Here is a 19,967-nt window from a genome sequence, read left to right as displayed (position 1 = left end):
AACGAAATAAGAAAAGTGCCCACTTCTCTTCTCAGGTTGGAAATACAGGCGACCAGGATGGAAATCTGTTCTTTGAAGCAATTAAGTTGCACAAACCTAATTCTCTCTCTCTCTCTCTCTCTCTCTCTCTCTCTCTCTCTCTCTCTCTCTCTCTCTCTCTCTCTCTCTGTCTGTCTCTGTCTCTGTCTGTCTGTCTGTCTCTGTCTCTGAGAAGCCAGTCATTCAGACTTACTTGCCACTCTGAAAAAAAAAATACAAAGCCTGTAAGTCACTCAACCCCAAGCCCCTAAAAATGACAGAATGTCTCCTGAGAAGGCTCTTTTCATATGCAAGTATTTAAGCTTTTCAGAGTCTTCAGATGACTATGGTTCAGAGAAATTAACATTCACTCCTACACTCCTCTGCTTACATGAGCTCAGGGTTTTAGTTAAGTACATTTATTGACTGACTCCCAACAGGAAGCAGAGTGAACAGCCACAGCCTATTTGGCAAGGAGAAGCTGTCTTACAAGGTATGTGCAGGAGCAAAACCCACTTGACATTTCGCCACAGGAGAGAAAACAAAGTCACATTATACAAAAGGAATCCTTGAACTCTAAGGACACCCAGGCCTGGGAGTCATAGGGTGTTGACTAATGTGTTAGTACTTTCTTCACACTGGATGTTCCTGATTCCTGGGACTCTGGGCACTGGAATTTTTTTTTTTTTTTTTTTTTTTTTTTTTTTCCGTTTTCTGCTATTTGATATGCAATCTGATGGCTCTTGAGAATCTTTCTCTAATCTTTCTCTCAAAGGCAACTGGGAGGCCTGAAGTGTCCTTATGCTATTTCTAACAAAATACCACTGCTTGCCAAACCCTCTTAAAACGAAATGGGGGGAGAGGGGTATGATGCCTTTTCCAGTCCTCCAGTTTTCCAGTTCTCCGTCAAATACAGACACTTCTCGTGTTGACTTGGCAAGGGCTCATTTGTACACTGACAAACACAGGCACACATTTAACTGCAAGCAAAGCCTTTCTCTGTCTGTTGCAGAATAGAACCAAGGCCCTCCAGGGTGTGTATAAAACTTAAAGCTCTGTCTTCTTTTAATTCCTGGGCTTCGCATAAACTTACCTCTCAGAAGTAATAATTCCTTTTAACCACAGTGATAGTTTACAGGCACAATAATGTACCTGCCACATAAACTCAGTAACCAGGGGAATCTCATAAACCCCTAGGGAGGAAAACTGAGCAACTTTTTCAGACTTGACACTGGAGAGGTGAGAAATCTGTGTTTATGGGAGGGGTGTTTTTCTATATCTCTTCTAGTTAACTGATTTAGCTACTTGGCCTTAAAACTATAAACTGACTGGCAGGGTCACAACTAAATCATGTCACATTCAAAGTTTCTAAAACAGCCCCTTCATTTGAACTGTCTCAACAGTGTTGGGATCTAGCAACTAAAGCTATTTTTTGTTATCCTTTCGGTCAGAATATAATCTTTCTGGCCTTGATAGGCTTAAGGTGCTGCCCAAATGTAAACACTGGACTGCACTCTTTAAATGGTCATTAAATTATACCCTAAAGTACTGTACAAACTGTTTACTGTGCAAAGCTCCGGGCATTAGACTGGCTTGTATCATTTCTAACTTAGCTGAAAAAAAAACAAAAGAACAAAACAAACAAACAAAAAAAATCCCCCAAATAAACCTTCTAATTACTTCTGAAGATCATCAAAGATCAGGAGCAACAGATCCAAATTAAGGAAGATAATATTCAGAATGCCTGCCTGCTGTCAGTATCAGTTTTTATAATATAATAAAACCATAAAGTTTAAAAATGTGACAGTGGGCATAGGCTTTCCAAGTAAGTCATCTCCTTTTCATAAACCGTCTAGAAAGCCAGCCAGCACTGGGTGTGCTCTTCTCTTCGCCCTTGAAAGGGTTAAGTGCCTGCAAGGCCAGAGGCTCTAGACTGCAGAAGAAATGTTGCTTTAGTCAGCTCTGAAAGGTTTCTAGCAAGTATCAAATACTTGTTGATCTGCTCACAATAAACACCAGCAGGATTGTCAGGCTCCTTTCTCTGGCTGGGGAGATGCATTTACATATTGTACCCAGTAGGAACAGCTTGTTGGTTTCCTTTAGAAAAGCTAAGTAGCTAGAAACCTCATTCAGTGTCTCCTGTTCCGATGACTGAAAGAAAATGCAATTGAAACAGTGAGGTCTCTCCTCTCCGGTTCGGGCAGCTCAAATGCTGTGCATAAAACACTTGGAGTAGTTCAGGCAAATCCACCTGAATGGGCCAAGGAACACTGTCTGTTGCCATGGTAGCCTGATCTAATTACATGAGTGATCAGGGCTGGAGTAAGTGTACAGAAAACTAACACCACCTACAGTATCTATGATGAGAAAGGCAGACAGGCAGGAGGCATTTCAGCCTAGGCTTTACGTGGAAGGTGGCATTCAAGCCCATTTATTTGCAAAGCTGCTAAAATATTGACTGATGCGTGGCCCGTTAGAGGACAATCAGAGGAGATTAAATGCCACAGTTAAGCTGTTATGGTGCAATCCCTTTCCAAGAGTTCTTGCGCATGTTTTTTCTTCTCTCTGGTAGCTACCTCTAGCTCCCGCTGGCATGAGCTTCATTCAAAAATAAAATAAAAATAAAACCCCTCGGCTATCAAACTGTCATAGCTACCCACCCACCATCAATAAACTAGAGGGTAGGTTTAACTAGGCTTCTAGGAATGTCAGGGCTCTTCAAAAAGACAAATAGAAATGGTGTAGCAAACATGCTTGTAATAAGTAACCAGCTGCGCCTAAAAATACCCAGCATGTAACTACCTTGTTGTCTACGATCTATAGCAATGTTCTTTAAATATTTAGAAGGGCTCGCATTAGAAAACAGAAATGTCACTGAGATGACACCACTAGATTGCTACAGGGGAACATAGGGCATACACACATTCCCCCTGCATGCCAGGCAGGATGTGAGGTGAGAACTCTAACGCACTACTTTTTATTCTGTAGGTGGTGTGGGGTCTTCTAATTTTACTAATTGTATCCTGTGGCTCTCTCTGACAAACTAAAAAATCTCTTCGGGGACAGAACCAGTTTGGAGGAGTTCCTACTGCACAACATACGGTAAACAAAATAAAAATAGCTTGCCTTTCTTGTTAGCCACATAGCGCATTATATAACCAGCTTCCGACTGGCTTTTTTTTTTCCTGCCCTTACTACTCTTCAGCAATTTCCCAACCTTCCCAAGTATTTATATTACCCTCTTATCTGTAGGATTATACAGCAAGAAAGCAAAACAAAACAGGACAGCCACGGGATCGAACTAAACCCTCTCATCTTAGAACCCTGATCTCTCCCCATCCCCCGCGCCCCTCGCAGAGTCTAGATCAGCACCTTACTTCCACCCCCCCACGACTAAGATCCTTGCTCAGTCTCCCTAGAAAACCCGAATTGTTTCACCGCTTGCAGTCAGCTCTCTACGTGGTCTGAAATAAAATGAAAGCTCGCAAGCCACAGAGTTGAACGGGGTGGCTAAAGAGAAGCCGAAGAGCTGCAGAGTCAGCCAAAGGACCACCGTGGAGTACCCCCCCCCCTCCATCGCGATTGTCCCGGCCCCCGCCCGGCGCGCGAACACACGCAAACACACGCACCTACACACTCACACGCACTTACTCCCTCCTCTCCGACCCCGCCTCACCTCTCGCTCCGCCCGTCCGGCCCCTTCCCTGCCCCCTGCGGGACCGGCCTGCGCGCTCGGCTGCAACCACGTAGGAGGCGGCGGCAGCCCGGGCAGTGGCGGCGTCTCGGGCCCAGAGTGAACGAACCGCGGGGCTCCGGGGCACATCCCAATCCCCGCAGCGCCTCCTCCGCCGCCGCCTCCTCCTTCCCCTCCTCCCGTCTTCATTCACCCTCCCTGCCACCGCGCAGCCGAGCAGTCCCGGCGCAGGGCAGCGCCCGCAGCTTCTCTGCTACTGCCGCGGGCGCCGGCGGGGACGCCCGGCCGGCCTGGGGCGCTCGCGGGCTCCCGGCTCCCGGCTCCAGCTCTGGCGGCGGCGGCTGCCGCTCTGGATCAGGAAGCAGCCGCACCAACAGGGCGGCGGTGGCGGCTGAAGCTAGGGCCGGTCCCCTTCGCCTCTCCCACTGCGCTGCGATGGCCCTGAGCCTTGTGCCCTGAGCCGCCACCTCTCCGCGCCCCCCGGAACCTAGCTCAAAGTCCCCTCCAGGTCCCCTCCTGGCCCGGAGAGGTTGGCCTGGGCGGGGAGACCCCAAGCTCGGGGATGTCTCTCTCAAGCTAGGCGACCCCAGGCGGGGAAGCCCAGCCTTCCCTCGAGCCCCCGCAGCGCTCACCGCCCCCACCCGGGAGGGGGACTGTTAAGGAGCGAAGAGGGCAGCGCGACCCTCCGCGGCTGTCACCTCCCCCTGCGCCACACGGAAGGAGGAGGACTGGGCTCTATGCGCTCGCCGCCGCCGGACCGGCAGCAGCCGGAGCGGGGCGCCGCCGTTCTCCCCACCCGCGCCCCCCACCCGGGCGCGCCCCCTCTCCTGGCGGCCGCCCACCCAGCCCCTAGCTGTTCCCCTAGCTAGCCGCTCCTGCTCCCAGAGGGGGTCCCAAGCCTGGAGGCTGGAGCCGGGCGCTGGTGTATGTACACACAGTCACACATACACCGGCGCGCGCGCCTGCACACACACACACACACACACACACACACACACACACACACCACGACGCGTCGGTTTCCTTCGCTCCTCTTCCAGCTGTTTTCCGTGCAGCCCATTAAGACTGGGGGAGGGGGGTGTATGCTGGATGTTTCTTTGGCCCCTCTCCGGAGAGAGCGGATTGAGGTGCGGGAGGAGGTGATTTTAATCTAAATCGGGGGTGGGGGAGGGGGAAGGGGAGAGAAAGAATCAGAGGAGGAAAAAAAATAGCCACTTACTGTAAAGTGTAAATGGATCTGGGGTTGCGTGGGGAAGGGGGGACAGAGGGAGAGACACAGTGTCCTGCGGCTGCTGTAGCTCTAGCTGCGGCTCCACAGGGCTTGTTTTGGATCCCCCTGCAGTGAAACAGGTCCTGTACGGCTCCTCCACTGTAGTAGAAATGATGTCTGCGGTATACTCTGCTCTCTCCTCCTCCTCCTCCCCCCTCCTCTCCCTCCTCCCTCCGCCCGCCCTCCCTCCCTCGCGCTCTCTCTCTCGCGCTCGCTCGCTCCAGTATGTAAATGTGTAATAGAAGCCAAATATGGAGCAGTTGGCTGCCGCCGCCGCAGCTCAAGGATCCGACTTCATGGGGGGGGGGGGGGAGGCACCCTCTGGCAGGCGGCCCGGCGAGCCGCACAGAGCACGGCGAGCGCACGGCGCGGCTGCCGGCCCGCGCCCTTAACCCTTCTATGCACCCCGGCTGGAGCAGCGCTCGCTCCAGGGCAGGCCGGGTGTTTCTCCGCAACTGCCGCTCCGATCCCGGACACCAACCGGAGCGGACAGAGCCTTCCAGGTTTGAGAAAGGGGCGGGGAAGTTGGGGCGATGAGGTCATTGGAGTGGTGACCGATCGGTGCTCGCGCGCCTCCCCGACTCCCTGCAACCTAGTTGGAGGGGGACAGGGAGAGTGCAGGGTGCAACTCAGGCCACCTGGGAGACTCACAGCAACGGGTGTCAGGCGTTGGCTCCCACCTAGTAAAATACCCGAGGGAGCGGGCTGATTCTAATTACTAAGCGCCCTTGGTGCCCCCGGTGAGCATCTAAGAGGACCCATTGTATCCTCGCGGTTAACCCTCCAGCCCGCCAGCCCTGCGCCACTCGATGCTAGGCCCGCTCCTCCTGCCTCGGGGCTTGCAACTCGGGAAAGTTCTCAGGCTTCCCCAGCTTGCACCGGCACCCTCACCTTTCCTGCCTGGACAAGCTGGCGGCCTCATGGCCCTCCCTTCAAATTCTGCTGGTCTAGAAATCTGCTGTGAGCACCGAACGTCCCAGCCGAATTGCTCACTTCCCACGGCTAACTGTGGATCATTCATCTCCTCGCTAGTGAGGTAACCTGTGCACTGAGCGGTTCTCAGGAATCCAAGGCGAAGGAACTTCCCCCTGGTCCCGGTGGCTAAACTCAGACGTGGAGTCCCCACCCGCTCCCTCCCTCAGGCTACACCTCAGCCAGGTGTGAGCTCCGTGGGGAGGAATCTTCTCTGGAAGAGTGCACCTTGCCAACAGGTGTGGCACCCGAAGGAAGAGCGGGCACGTCCCCACGAGGGTCGCTCAGTGCTGCCTTCTCTTTGTGACAGATAATTCTCGAAGACCAGTAGGTGTCAGGCCAGCATCTGACCTCTTTCAGGTGCTCAGAACTAAAAGTCTGGAAACTCGATCCCTTGGTCTCCCTGGAACCCACTACTGGTGGCTCTAAGCTGGATTTGAGAGACCTTTTGGCTCTGTTTACTTATGACCTAACAGTTAGTCACTGTCTGAAGCAGCGTACAGAACCACCAAGAGAAATGTGGGAGCTTTTAATGGAGCTGGCACTTCAGAAGTTAAAAAAAAAAATGCCGCGGTGTGTGTGTGTGTGTGTGTGTGTGTGTGTGTGTGTGTGTTGGAGGATACATATTCATTCTCAGGATTTGAAATACCGTGCACACATCCACGGTCGCTTAAATAGAACTACAACTGTTCCCTCTCACCCCTCCCTCCCCCATTCCCATAACTGTTGTTCACTTAGATCCGAGATTGTTAGACTTCTTATGCTAAAATGACATTGTTGGTCTCATGACAGCCTCTAGTGGACGGTTAACGTGAGTTTCCTGTCGAGACTCTGTCTAGTTTTGTTTTCCCTTCTGAGCTTTCTCCAGGTGAAGGTGAATAGTTCAGAGCTTAACTGGCTGGTTATCTTTCGCTCCGCTCCCTCTTGGTAAAGCTGCCTTTGAACTGGAGAAGAAGCTTGTGTGCTGCATGTGGGGAGGCAGATGCTTTGTGCTACAGGTATTGTTACTGCTGGCCTGTGAAATCTACAAAGCTTCTGTTATTCGGCTTCATTTGCAGACAGCTTTCGTTACAAAAGCCAAATTTAATCTAAAATATTTTTATAACAGAAAATATTGGTTGCCATGTTTTTGGCGTAACTGAGATGTCTTTATTCCAGCTCATAATCTGCAAACTGTCCAACCCACCTCTACTCTATTTTTAGACATCTTACATTTAGAAATTTTCCAAGGGAAAAAAAAACTAATATTGTAATTATTACGTTGGTGCAAGCAGTTAATTTGCATTATTTTAACAACCTTAAACATATTAAAACACATAATTCATACTGGACTTAGTCAATTAATTTAAATGTTCCCCGAAGAAAGCTAAATATCTACGCAGTAAAAATAATTAATAAGAAATGTGTTGTTTATTTTCCTAGTCATCAAGATTAAAGCCATAAACTGCCACACACACACACACACACACACACACACACACACAAAACCTACAGTTATTGCTTCCTGCAAGGTCCAACACAGACATAATATTCTTGAAGCAATTCCATTACTTGAATTCGGAGCTGTTTTGTTTCCCGAAGACAAAATGTCAAGTGTGCCATCTGAGAAGTGACAAGAGAGGTTCTTTAAAGGCAAAAGTTCTCATGCAAATAAAACCTCAATGGGAAGAGAACAGGGTTTTCAAGGTGGCAGGTGTGTAGCATTGGCCTGTAAACCCAATACTGATATTATATTTGCACATGACTTGGTCAAGCTGTGTGATGAAGTAAAATTGGGGAAGAGAACCCCCCAGCCTTACTCCTAATCTGTGTTATATATTATTTAATGTATAAAGAAATTTTAGCGTCTTCTATTTGTTTTTAAATATATATAATATATATATCTTAAATATATTACTATATAAGGTGTATTAATATATTAAATATATATTTAAAAATAAATAGAAAATACATAGAAGGTATTAGCCTTTTTCACACAGAGAGAGAGAGGAGAGAGAGAGAAAGGGAGAGTAGGAAGGAGGGAGGGAGAGAGGAAGGGAAAGAGAGAGAGAGAGAGAGAGAGAGAGAGAGAGAGAGAGAGAGAGAGGGAGGGAGGAGTGTCCTCTTATGACTCTGATTATTCCTTTGAGACAAGGTCTCTACCTGAACTTAAGGGTAATATTTTCTAGACTAGGCTGGAAATCGACAAACCTAAGTCTTTGCCTCCTGTCTTTCCCTTTCCAAGTTGAGGTCACAGGTACATGGGATGCTCCACACTTAGGACCTCCCTGTCCTGCATCAAGTGCTCTCAAGTCTTTAGCCAGGCCTCCACTCCACCCTCTCTCTGTTTTATCAGTCACATCCTGTCTACTCTTGAAAGGTTAAAATGGTCTAGTATCTATTTGTTAGGTCACAAGACTCACATGTCATACTTCTGCATTTAAAAGAACAATAGTTAATGTCACAGCAGCTCCTGCAGCACCACCATCCGGGGAATTTTAGACTTTCAGAGTCAAGGATCCTAACCCCCACTAGGCAGGCAGAGTCTGCCTTTGAACTAGCTCCTGAGGACTGTCACATCCCAGCATGAAGAACACTGATCTGTTCTTTAGAACTCTGCCTGGGCACTTTACACCCCACATATAAAACTTCATGCTCCAGTGAATTACCTTTATACTAGTTAATTTTGCCAATAAGAAAAAGAATCACATCACACTTGGGCTTCTATATTATCAAATTTAATCAGCTTCTGGTAGAAAACATAATTTTAGAAGTCATCTGTACTGAATGCCTGTAGATTTTTCTCTCATCATTATTCTGGGCTCAGTGCAAGAGTGATGAGTATTTCCATTGTCCTAGGTGTTGTGAGTAACCTAGAGTAACTGGTAATTTAAAGTTATACTGTAAACTTAAGTGACTTAGAATGTGAAGCATGTAAAAAGATATGAGTCCACAGTATTCAAATACTAGGCTTGTGCAGTCTAAAATTTGTTTCAGGGGAACCCTGAAACTAGCCCTCATATTTGAGGGGTGACCATGTATACACATGAAGAAAACAGCACTTCAGCCTTGAAGATGTTGCTCTCATTATGGAAGCTGCCCAGAAGTGAGTGTACTAGGGTCTTGGCTATGAATGTGTTCTCCGAAGCAGCAGAGGGAGCACAAGAGTGCTTAATACAACAGAGTACACAGGGCCCTCTAAACTGACAGATTTTAAATTATCGTATATGTTTGCATTGGAAGTAGCCTGTTATGTCATTCAGAAACAAAACAAAAAAAGCTAACAAACATTCACTGCCTACTAGATTACAGCAACTAAATAATTGAACAGATTGCAAATTACATAAAATAAAAGATATACTCATTTCGAGTTCTAGGCTCCCGTTCTTTCAGTGGACTTCAGAAGTGCTGCTTGCAAAAGAGACCGTATTGCCTGGAATACACAGAAGCTGTTTTGGTACCCAGCACCACACGGGGTATGTGGGCACACACCTGTAATCCCTGCAAGAGGATGGGGAAGTCCAAAGCATCTTCCTGAACTACTTAGAAGTTCAAGGCCAGCCTATCATACAGTACATGTTGTCTTAATTAATTAATTAGTTAAAAATCCTCTCATCCCCCAACAAAGAACTTCCTGGCCTGGTGATAAACCTCAGAGGTTAAAAGAGCCTGTTAACCAAGAATGAGGACCCAAGTTCAATTCCAGAATCCATGGGGTAAAGAACAGACCAACATCAGCAAGTTGTTTCCTGACCTCCAGAGTGCCCCGTCATATACACCCACACAGTAAATAATGAACATGATACGATCTTGTTAGTAAAAGGAAGAGAGGTGTTAGTTTTCTCTAGTCAAGAATAAGGATAATTCTTCAGAATGAGACGACCCAGCCTGAGAGGAAGTAATATACAACTAGCAAGAGAGTTGGTGCAACAGCTTTAGATTCAGTAAATTGGTTTTCAGTCAAACACATTGGTTAAAAAGTTGACAGATTTTGCCATACTTACAAAAAATGTCTTATTTTAGGCTATTTCTTATGCTTGTCATGATCACCATCTATGTCTTGATTATACCTATGTAATATATAGTATGTGTGTGTGTGTGTGTGTGTGTGTGTGTGTGTGTGTGTGTGTGTGTGTGTTCTTTAAATCCTGTGGGCTCAGACACATGTCAAAAGCCAACACTGAAACTTGGAAGCTACACAGTGAGTGAGTTCTCATTGATATTGAGTAAGTATCTAATTATTAGTTGAGGGCAGATTTTATTATGTAGCCCAGGCGACTTAGAACTTCCAATCCTCCTATCAGCCTTAGGAGTTATGGGATGACAGCCATAGATCATTAACCCCCAGGTAATAAGTGGGCATTTCAGTAAGGGATAAAGAATCGAGCACCAGGCCTGGAGCCTGAGGCCTGTAGTCCCACTACTTGAGAAGTGACCACAGAGGGATCTGGAGTTCAAACCAACCTTAACTACACAGTGAGTCAGAGGCTACATAGGACCTTCTAATTAGAACGTGTAGCTTAGTTCGAAAGCTCCTGTTTATGTCCTTGCCAGTCTTTTGTAGCTCTCTGTAACATTTAGTATGCAATACGTAGGCCCTGAGAATACACAGGAAGGACAACATACAGGTCAAAAAGAGTATAACCATTCTTGTCTTTTGAAAATGTGAATTTTCACCAGGATGAGGTCCAGATGCCCACAGCAGGCCCAACAGTGCCTCTCAGAAACACACCATGCAATGCTGGTTGCGATGTTGAGAGGTAAGAGGGCAGTTGTATAACTCTTGAGCAAGGTTAGTCTTGCAAACTCGTATTAGCCTTTCACCTTTGTAAACCAGACCAGATCTGAAGACAAAAATATGGCTCATCTAAGTGCCCCACCTACCAAAGACCATCAAAGTTGGAGTGGTAAACAATTATTTATTTTAATCTCTTTAGAATTGTTAAAAGTCTTTCCTCTTACGGTAGGGAAGTGCATGCCAGGTTTCTGCTTGGAACAATTTGTCACGGCTATGCGACAATCCTGGAAAGTTTAAATTTTTAATGGAAATACTGACACCAGACCGTGAACCATGCTCTTACCAAAAGGGTGTTATCCTGTATGCCTTTTAAAAGCTGAGCAAGCTGTGATGGTTACGGAACAAACACACTTGGCTAAGACTGTACTTCTAAATAAGCCCGGGGAGAAATAAACCAGACTAATAAAGCGAAGTAGGAACAAAAGTGAAAGCTGCCCATACAGTAGACTCTGGGGTCAGTGGGCCACACCCTGGCTGAAGTCCTGAGTCTCTGTGTACAGCCGACAAACACTTACAGACCTGCTTCAGAACCATATGCTTGGTCTACCAAACTGTAGCAGCACAGGCTTTCTGGTGGTGAAATGACATCACCAGTATTCAAGAATGGAGTGGAACAGAGCTGAAGGCAATGGGGAATGGGGGATGTGGCTTGTGAGGGGAGACTGGGGAGGGACTTGTGAGGGAGGACTGGAAGGAGGGGGTCTGTAATTGGGGTGTAAACTGAGTAAGTAAATTGATAATAATAATTCAAAAAATGAAATGCAGGTTTGGAGTACAGTTCAGTGGCGTTGCCATTGCTAAACATCAGCAAGGCTCTGGGTTCAGTTACCCAGGGACACAGGAAAAGGGTCCCTCTGTTAAAAGCCACCCATTTCAGTATCTGCTGCCAGTGTATCGTTTGACAGTACTTATATGTGACTACACTAAACAAAACAGCAATTTTGTAAACAACCAAACGAATGCTTTACTACAGAGCCACACTGTCCAGCACAGCCTTTGAGCTCTTGAAACTTTGCTAGGTTAAACTGAGAGGTACTCTAAGTATGAAATATACTTCAAAATTTAAAGGCTTAAGTTATATATCTGTGTGCATGATATATATGTATGTGTGTATACATATATGCAGTACCTCAATAATTACTGCATTGATTACATGTTGAGATGAAAATGTATATTGACCATACATTGGGATAAATGAAATGTATTGATAACATACAAAAACATACACATATAAAGATGCATATAAATATACATGTGTGTATGTATATGCAAGTGTATGCATCTATAAGCAATTATATATATCTAAACACACATATATGTTTATATTTACATAAATATATATAGATATATCTTTTCTTTTGTTGATTACTGTGTAAAGAAATCCAGCCCAGAGTTTCAGCATGCCAGGCAAACTCTACTCCCTCAGCTCTACAGTTGAATGTTTCCTATAGCCAGCTATCAATAGCATCGATGGGGCTGTTGAAACACGGGATTAGCTTAAACAGCCCACAGTTGGACAAACCAGCATCCTGGATGGCTTTCTGCAATAATGCAGTAGATATTAGCCGATGCTCTCTCTTCCTCCAACTGCCCCCTTCTCCATGTGACATGGACTTTAACTTCTGTTCTCCAAGAGTCATTTGTCTGAATACACTGTCTCCTTGGTAGATCTACTGAAGGCCTGTAAAGCAAGTTATGAGGCACACTGTGACTCTGTCTTCGTGAAGGGTCCTCTGACTTTGTGGAAAACCTACATTGTGTGCTAGAAAGCAAAACCATTCCAACCTAACAGCTGGTATGGGGTTTGACGTTTATGGTTAAATGGTTTGGGATTAATATCGTCTGGAGGCACCTGGATTTCAAGATTAAAAATGAAAAGTATATTACTTGGGGCTTGGGCTATAACTTAGTAAGTACTTGCTTCAAGACATGAGGACTTCCGTTGAGATCTCCAGCTCCATCAAAACTCTGTGTGTGATGGTGCACAGCAGTAATTCCAGTGCTGGGAAAGCGAAGACAGGAGGATCCCTGCGATCTGCTCGCCAGCCACTGTAGCTGAATTCACGAGCTCTTGGTTCAGCAAAAAGACACTGTCTCAAAACTCAGATTGTAGGCCAGAGAGATGGGTCAGATAATAAAGGTGTCTGCCACCAAACCTGATGACATGTTTAATTCCTGGGACCTACACAGTAGAAAAGGAAGAATCACAGACTTACTTCTTGTTCAAACGTGCACTTGCTAATGGTACAGTGGAGCACACACACACCACCCCCACCACCACCAAGAACAACAACAATTTTAAACAATGCTGCATGATAAAGATAATGAAGGAAAACACCTGACATTGATTTGCCTACACAAGAGAAAGAGAATGTATGAATGAATGAATGAACGAACGAACCGAATGTTATTTCTGAAAAGATGCAGAGCGACTATGAAAAATACCAAACATTGACCTTGGCCTATGCAAATACACAGCTACACATGCACATATGCACACATGCATGCACACACATGAAAAGTACACATTTTTTCTACCTAACTGGAAAACACACCAAGTTTATCAAAAGAAAATCTGTTTTTTAAATGTATAGTAAGTCCAACCCATTGAGATCCTTCTAAAGGAAATGAGATGGTTTTTTTGTTTCTATTTAAACCATTATTACTTTGTCAGCAAGCTAAAGATCAATGGTATCAGTGCCACTAGGAACGAGATTGAATACGAGGGAATGGGCCGTTAGCTATCAGAACGTGGGGCCGTAATCATCCAATGAGCACAACTCTTTTTATGAAAAGGAGACAGGCAACATTTTATGGCTGAGAACACGTGGGTTAAACCTTGCTTGCTATTGGCTGAAACTTTTGGGAGTCTATTTTTAGTGTTTCATTAACAACTTAGCTCTTTTTTTTTTTCTTTCCTCAAAAGAAATCCATTTTCTAAATTAAAATCCAAGCCAGAGGCACCATCATTTGAACTTAAGACAATGACACTTGACAGATTATACTTGGGAAACATAGGGTTCATCCAAAGCGAACAGGGGACCACGTTGGGGCGCGGGGGGGGGGGCAAAATAAGTATCGGCTCCTTAGAGAAGGTGCAGGAGAGTTCTTCGTCCTTCTGACTTCATGACCCGAGAATACATGGCTGTAAACTCTCTTAGCTACTTTATTTTTCTTGAGTAAATATTGGCCAGGACAGGCTGCTCTGAATGAAGGTCAGAGTTTAAGAACATCCCTTTGTGAGAAATTTACCAAGCTTACCCCCAAAGAGGAAGCATTGCAGAAAAGTGCATTGACGAGATATTCTTTAATTCTTTTTTGACATAAAAAAACAGAGTTCATATTAGAAACTGCCAATGTCGGGGATTTCAGAGGGGGATTGTCTGGTGCTTTGAGGACTTTACAAAGGGCTGGAAGGAAGACTGGCATCAGGGGCCAGGAGTGGGAGGAGTCGAAGAGTCTTCCGGAGGCCTGCTATGGGAGGTCCCGGTTCTGCTTTATCCATCCTACCACAGATTACCTTCTGCCAGGGCGGGGATAATGGCACTTAGATTAGAACTGTAAATTTCAAACACTGTCTTCTAAGCTACAGAATGAGCGTGCAGAATAGAAGACCCCCGTTGGCCGGAATGCCAGCCAATCAAGTAGAAGACAAATTACTCACTCATTCCCCTGTAGCCAAAACAGTATTCTTCCAGCTATGCGGGGGTGGGGGGAAGTGTTGGGAGGAGTCGGGAGAGAGCTTTGCTTTTTTCCAGGTATTAAGAGAAATTGATGCTTTGTAATTGTAACATGGGCGTGGACTTCATTGACAACCCAGTCAGAGATCTGCTTCTCATCCCAACCCCCTCTCTGCTTTAAAAGCTGGGACTTAAATATCAATAGTAGGAGCATTGGATTCTGTCACTCCTGGGGGTAGTTTTTCCTGAAGCCAATTTCATAATTGGGAGCTCCACCCTCTCCTTCTCAGTACTTCCTTTTCCTCAATACTCCCCCCCACTTCCAGCCATCTTGCCTTTAAAGAGAGTGTGATGACCCAGAGTGAACTTTGCTGGCATCCTGTATATCCATAAGACAAAAAAAAAAAAAAAAAAAATTACTGGGGTAGCTGTTCGGTGACAGAAACCTGGTCAGAGCCTGATTCAGACTCAGAGACAATAGGCTAGGTTGCTTCTTTGGGACAAAGAGCAAGGGGGTTAATTTTTCTCTCCAACTGTGGAGATGATTCTGAATCCCATATCTTGGTTCACAATCGGGTTTCTAAGAACCCGGTTAGGCCCTTTGTGCAGAATAAAATATAGCTGGGGGGGGGGTTGGGGGTGGCGGATATCTATCTGCAGTCAGGGCAGAGGAATTTCTACCACATTCAGTTCTTTGATTTCTGCAGATCTCACTGAGAGTGGGGTTTCCACATTTGTGCTTTGGCAAATGCACCCAATAACTGATTTCTCTTGATATATGTTTTTAGTGCTATCAGTTTCTTATTTGCACATTCATCAAAACCAGAAGCATATTTGACCTTCCTTCCCTCTCACTGCAGTGGTGAAAAGGAAGAAACTCTAGGCCCTGAAATCTCTAAGTAGCTGTTCAACCACTGGGCTGCACCTCCAGCCTCCTACCTCTCCTCCTCCTCTTCCTCTTTCTCCTCTTCCTCCTCCTCTTTCTTCTCCTCTCCCTACTCCTTTTCCTCCTCTTCCTCCTTCTCTCTCTCCTCCTCTTCCTTCTCCTCCTTTTCTTCTTTGTATTTGAAGACAGCATTGAAGCAATGCAGATAAAGTTTATAATATGGACAATGAGATGTGACCTCCTCCCCCACTTAAAGAAGGTACTCAGTGTACCAGCAAACCAACTTCATTCCAGTAAATACTTCCTTGTGATGCTGAAGCCCTACCTACCTACCTACCTTCTTTGGTCCCTTCCCTAGCCACACCTTTTTAGCAAAGAGATTTACTCCTCCTCATCTTTTAAGATTTGGCTTGACCATCAACACTTCAGTGAAGTCTTCCTTGATGATCCCAAGAATCTTCAGCTTTGCCCAATTTGTGACTCATGGCAATGGTATCTTCTTATTCTTTTAATTTCTTCAAAATTCTTCTAAACCACTAACAAAAAGGAGGAGGAAGAAAAGAAGAAGAAGAAGAAGAAGAAGAAGAAGAAGAAGAAGAAGAAGAAGAAGAAGAAGAAGAAGAAAAAGCTTCCTGCTGCATTCAAACATGTTAGAACTTTACTAGGTTTAGCCTGTGAGTGTTTCTTCTTTGTTTGTTGGTCTGGTTAAGGGACTCCCCTCCCCCTCCCCCAAATGCACTATCCCTGGCATTTCCTGTTCCTCTCTGTCGGAAGTTGAATTCAATCTGCTCATAAGTATATTGAAGTCAGGATCCCAGTAGCATGTGATCTGATTTGGGAGTAGGGTTTGCATATTTACTTAATTATAAGGAGGTCTTCCTGTTTAAAAGGGAACCCTAAATCCAGCATGAATGTCACCTTCATAAGAACACAAGATATCAGCTCAGAGGCAGCCCAGGGCCAATAACCCCGAGATATGGAGACAGAGATGGGAAAGATACTGTTACATGCCAAAAGTACCATGTCTTTCCCAACAAATACCAGAAGCATCAGGGAAAGGAAGTCTTCTTCCTCATAGATTTCAGACTAAGTCTGACCCCATGACACCCAATTCCAGATTTTGGACTTTCATAGCTGTGACAGCAAAACCTCTTAGGCTTTAAGCAAACTTGTCTGGTCACTTGTCAGGGCAGGCCAGACAGGGAATTCATATGTCTGGATCTGGTTTTAGGGCTGTTGCTTCTTTTTTGTTACTTGCGTTTATACCCTATCTCGTTCTTCTTTGGATATTCATTGATAATCTATCTTGAGTGTGTATTTGATCCAGCATCCACCACAACATCAGTAAACAAAAGCCCACAGGGGACAGAACAATTACCTAGATAGCTCTAGAGTCTCCTTCCCCTCTCTTCAGAAGAGGTATCTGTTTGCTCTGTCCTGAAACACAGGCTACCACAAGGGGTCTCAAGGAATACAAGTATGATCCAGCCAGGCCAGTGGCCAGGTCCTCCACAGGGCTTCTCTGCTCCCTCTGTTGGGCACCAACACACATGGCAACTGTCCTCCATGGAAGTTGTGTATCATGATGGCTAACAGTAGAGAATAGACAACAATAAATCAAGTAGGCATACAACCAATCAGCCCCGGGAGTGAGGGAGCCTTTTCATCATAGCAGATATCTACATCATTGGAGAAGATGGAATTAGCACATCCAGGCCTTGGATTTTTCTCCAGATCTGGCCAAGGGTTGAAGCTTTCTTGTCTTTCTTCTGGATTTGATTGAATCTAGAACTTAATGTATGAAAGGCATCTACTACCAAACCATGTCTCTAGTGTCGACTCACATCTCTTAAAGAACAATGCATATTCCCTGGAATAGGTTCTCACTAACAAGCAAGAGACCTTACCCTCGGGCCCCAAATCCTCAGGAAGCCACTGTACTGCAATTGCTGTGACTCATTTCCCGACATTCTCACATCTCAGGAAACAACAGCATCTATATTCTTTCTGTATCCAGCCCATAGCCATTGGTGCTACCTCAGCTGCTTTCTCATTGGTACCTTGTATCCACACTGTCCATTGGACTGAGCTGGCTGGACGTTTGAAATATAACCCGAGGTCAGCCATTTCTCAGCACCAGGATTGCCCCCATCAGAGTGAGCCGTCATCAGGAGCATTGCCATAGCCTCCTGGTGTGTCTTTGGCATCTCTGCTACAAGCAGCCAATATCTTTGTCCATTTCTCAAAACTGGTGAATCTGTTCTGCTCAGGAACCTCACGGCTGCTTTCTGTACCCACTCAAGTCACAGCCCTTCCATTTCTACCAGATCCCTCGTGGTCTCAGCTCTTCTGACCTCCTTTGTCACCATCATTGTTTTTTTTTCCCCTTTAGACAGTCATACCTGCCATGGACCTGCTTTCTGCCATCATTTTTCCCCAAGAAGCTAAAACCAAGGTGCTATCTTTTGACCACTACACTCTAGTTGTGTCCTTCTGCCTTCCTTATTATTGCATGAATGTATTATCTCATGATATCCTGCACTATGGAGTGTTTGCTATTTATTATCAGAAAGTGAAGGACCTTTGTTCATGTCAGCTGGGATTGTTCTTAACAGAGTGTTCTGATGATAGACTCACACAAAATATTCACCAGCTCTTAAATAAACTCATGAATCTATAAGTAATCGTTCCAGGACATATGAGCAATCACCTGTCCTATCTAATAACTGATTCATTAGAAGCTAATCCTGGACTAGACATAAAACTCAATGGTAGAGCTCTTTTCTGGCATGTGTGATATCCTGGTTTCAATATTCAGTTTCACCCAAATAACGAAAAGTAAGCCAAAAACAAATCTACTCTTTCTAGACTGTTTGCTCTCTGACTCAATTATATCAAGCATGACCACCAAGGCTGAGTTATGCTGAGATAGGCCTAGCCTCAGGATCCAGACATTTTAAGAGAGTCAAAATTCAATGCCTTTTATCCCAGTACTTGGGAGGCAGAGGCAGGTGAATCACTGTGATATTAAGGCCAGCCTGGTATACAGTGAATTTAAGGACAGCCAGGGCTATACATAGAAACCCCGTCTCAACACACACACATACACACACACACACACACACACACACACACACACACACATCAAAATTCAAAGTGAGGATCTGGGCAGGAATATATCTTAGTGTTTATCTGGCATTCAAAATCCATGTTTGCTATCCTGAGCACCCAGGAGGCCAAGTATGGGGTTAAACTTCCCTGTATTCCCAATACTCAGACCATGGAGGCAAAAGAATGAGGAATTTAAGGACATCCTCGGCTACATAATGAGTTTGAGACCAAATCTGGATACATGTGAGCTGTCTTATAATAAGGCAAAGCAAAAGTCCAAGACAATATATAATTGTGAATTTTCTGTTTCTGTAAATATTATAAAAGCACGTGGATGGTCCCTGAGCGTTACTGCTCAGCGCTTCCCACCCTGGACCACATGCCGCTCCAAGGTGGTACCCTGCTGCTTTCACTCACACTTCCCTTGGCCAGCTGTTACCATGCCGATTCTGCTCATCCTGATTCCATGACAGGCTTGGTGCATCCTGTCACCTCACCTACTCTTAAACTCAGTCAAGTTGCCACAAGAAAGAACACATCACACCATAACCTCCGATCTAACTGTTAAGATATGATGTTACCATCTATACAGCACAAAATCCTGTACACACCCATCTCTTAAAAATATTCATAACAGCCTCTATCTATGCATTGAAAAGAATTTTTACATCTGAGGCCACCTTGCTCCCAGCTGCTTCTCTTCACTCTCTGCTCTTCCCTCTCCTTCTAAAACTTTGTTCCGCCCATCCTTCTCGCTCGTCCAATGACAAGCCTCACTTTATCCAGTTCCGGTCTTCTTGCATAAAGACATCATCTTCATGTTTCTTTTGACCCAGCTCTTGTCGCTACCGTCTCCTTCCAGCAGAAAAGGAGTGACAACACAGCATTCTTCTCAAAGCAGTTTATTCAGGAACCTTACAGCATGCCAGTGAAAATCTTTCTGTCCCTTTTTGTCTCTCTTTCTGTTTCTCTTTCTATTTCTCTTTCCCCTTCTCCGTCCCCAAGCGCAATCCCTTTATCCTCTCTTAACTTTACCTCCTCAGTCCATGTTGCATGGCTGCAGTTCATAGGTCTGTGTCATCTGGCCTGATCTTGCATCATGGGTGCCCCTGCACAGCTCACACAGTGGGAGTGGCTAATCTCGGGGGGCAGGAGGAAGTCAGGTGCTAGTCACAAGACTAGGCCTCAGTCCCAAGTGTCATCTTAAAACTGCCGCCACTCCCACTCTCCACATCTCCTCCTTCTTTATAATTTTGGCCAAGTGAATGTCTGCCTTAGGTTGCCCCCTGTTACAGTGCCCCTTACCCGTCGTTGGGAGACAAACAGCATTGGTTCGATCCCTGTCTTAGGTTGGTGACATGTCCAGGGAGTCTTACCCGTCACTGACTACTTCTCTAGCATGCCAAGCCACACTTGAGGAGACTGCCCAGTCTCCACCGCTGCAAAAGCCTGTATCATTAAGGCTTGAGTACTGAACTGTCGAAATTGTATATGGCACATGCACCAGAACGCCGGGATGCTTATGAGGACCAAGCAAAAGGCTAATCCAGCTAGTCCAG

At 45.5% G+C, this 19,967-nt stretch overlaps 1 protein-coding gene across 2 annotated transcripts in view; it reads right to left on the bottom strand.

Annotated features, from left to right (window-relative positions):
• The window catches only part of ATXN1 (ataxin 1), a 393,467-nt gene extending 388,401 nt beyond the window's left edge, over positions 1-5,066 (bottom strand). Inside the window, exon 1 of one of the 2 annotated variants that reach the window (XM_080933829.1) lies at positions 4,932-5,066. The gene's annotated coding sequence lies outside the window, so the exon portion shown is untranslated. Of the gene's footprint in view, positions 1-3,694; positions 3,825-4,931 lie in introns of those variants that run through there. The other variant, XM_080933830.1, reaches the window with a different exon arrangement.
• Positions 5,067-19,967: the final 14,901 nt, after the last annotated feature.

This window comes from Micromys minutus (assembly GCF_963924665.1).
Source record: "Micromys minutus genome assembly, chromosome: 1".
NCBI lineage: Eukaryota > Metazoa > Chordata > Mammalia > Rodentia > Muridae > Micromys > Micromys minutus.
The sequence above is the reverse complement of the archived record's forward strand: the minus strand, read 5'-3'. Positions and strand labels throughout refer to the sequence as shown.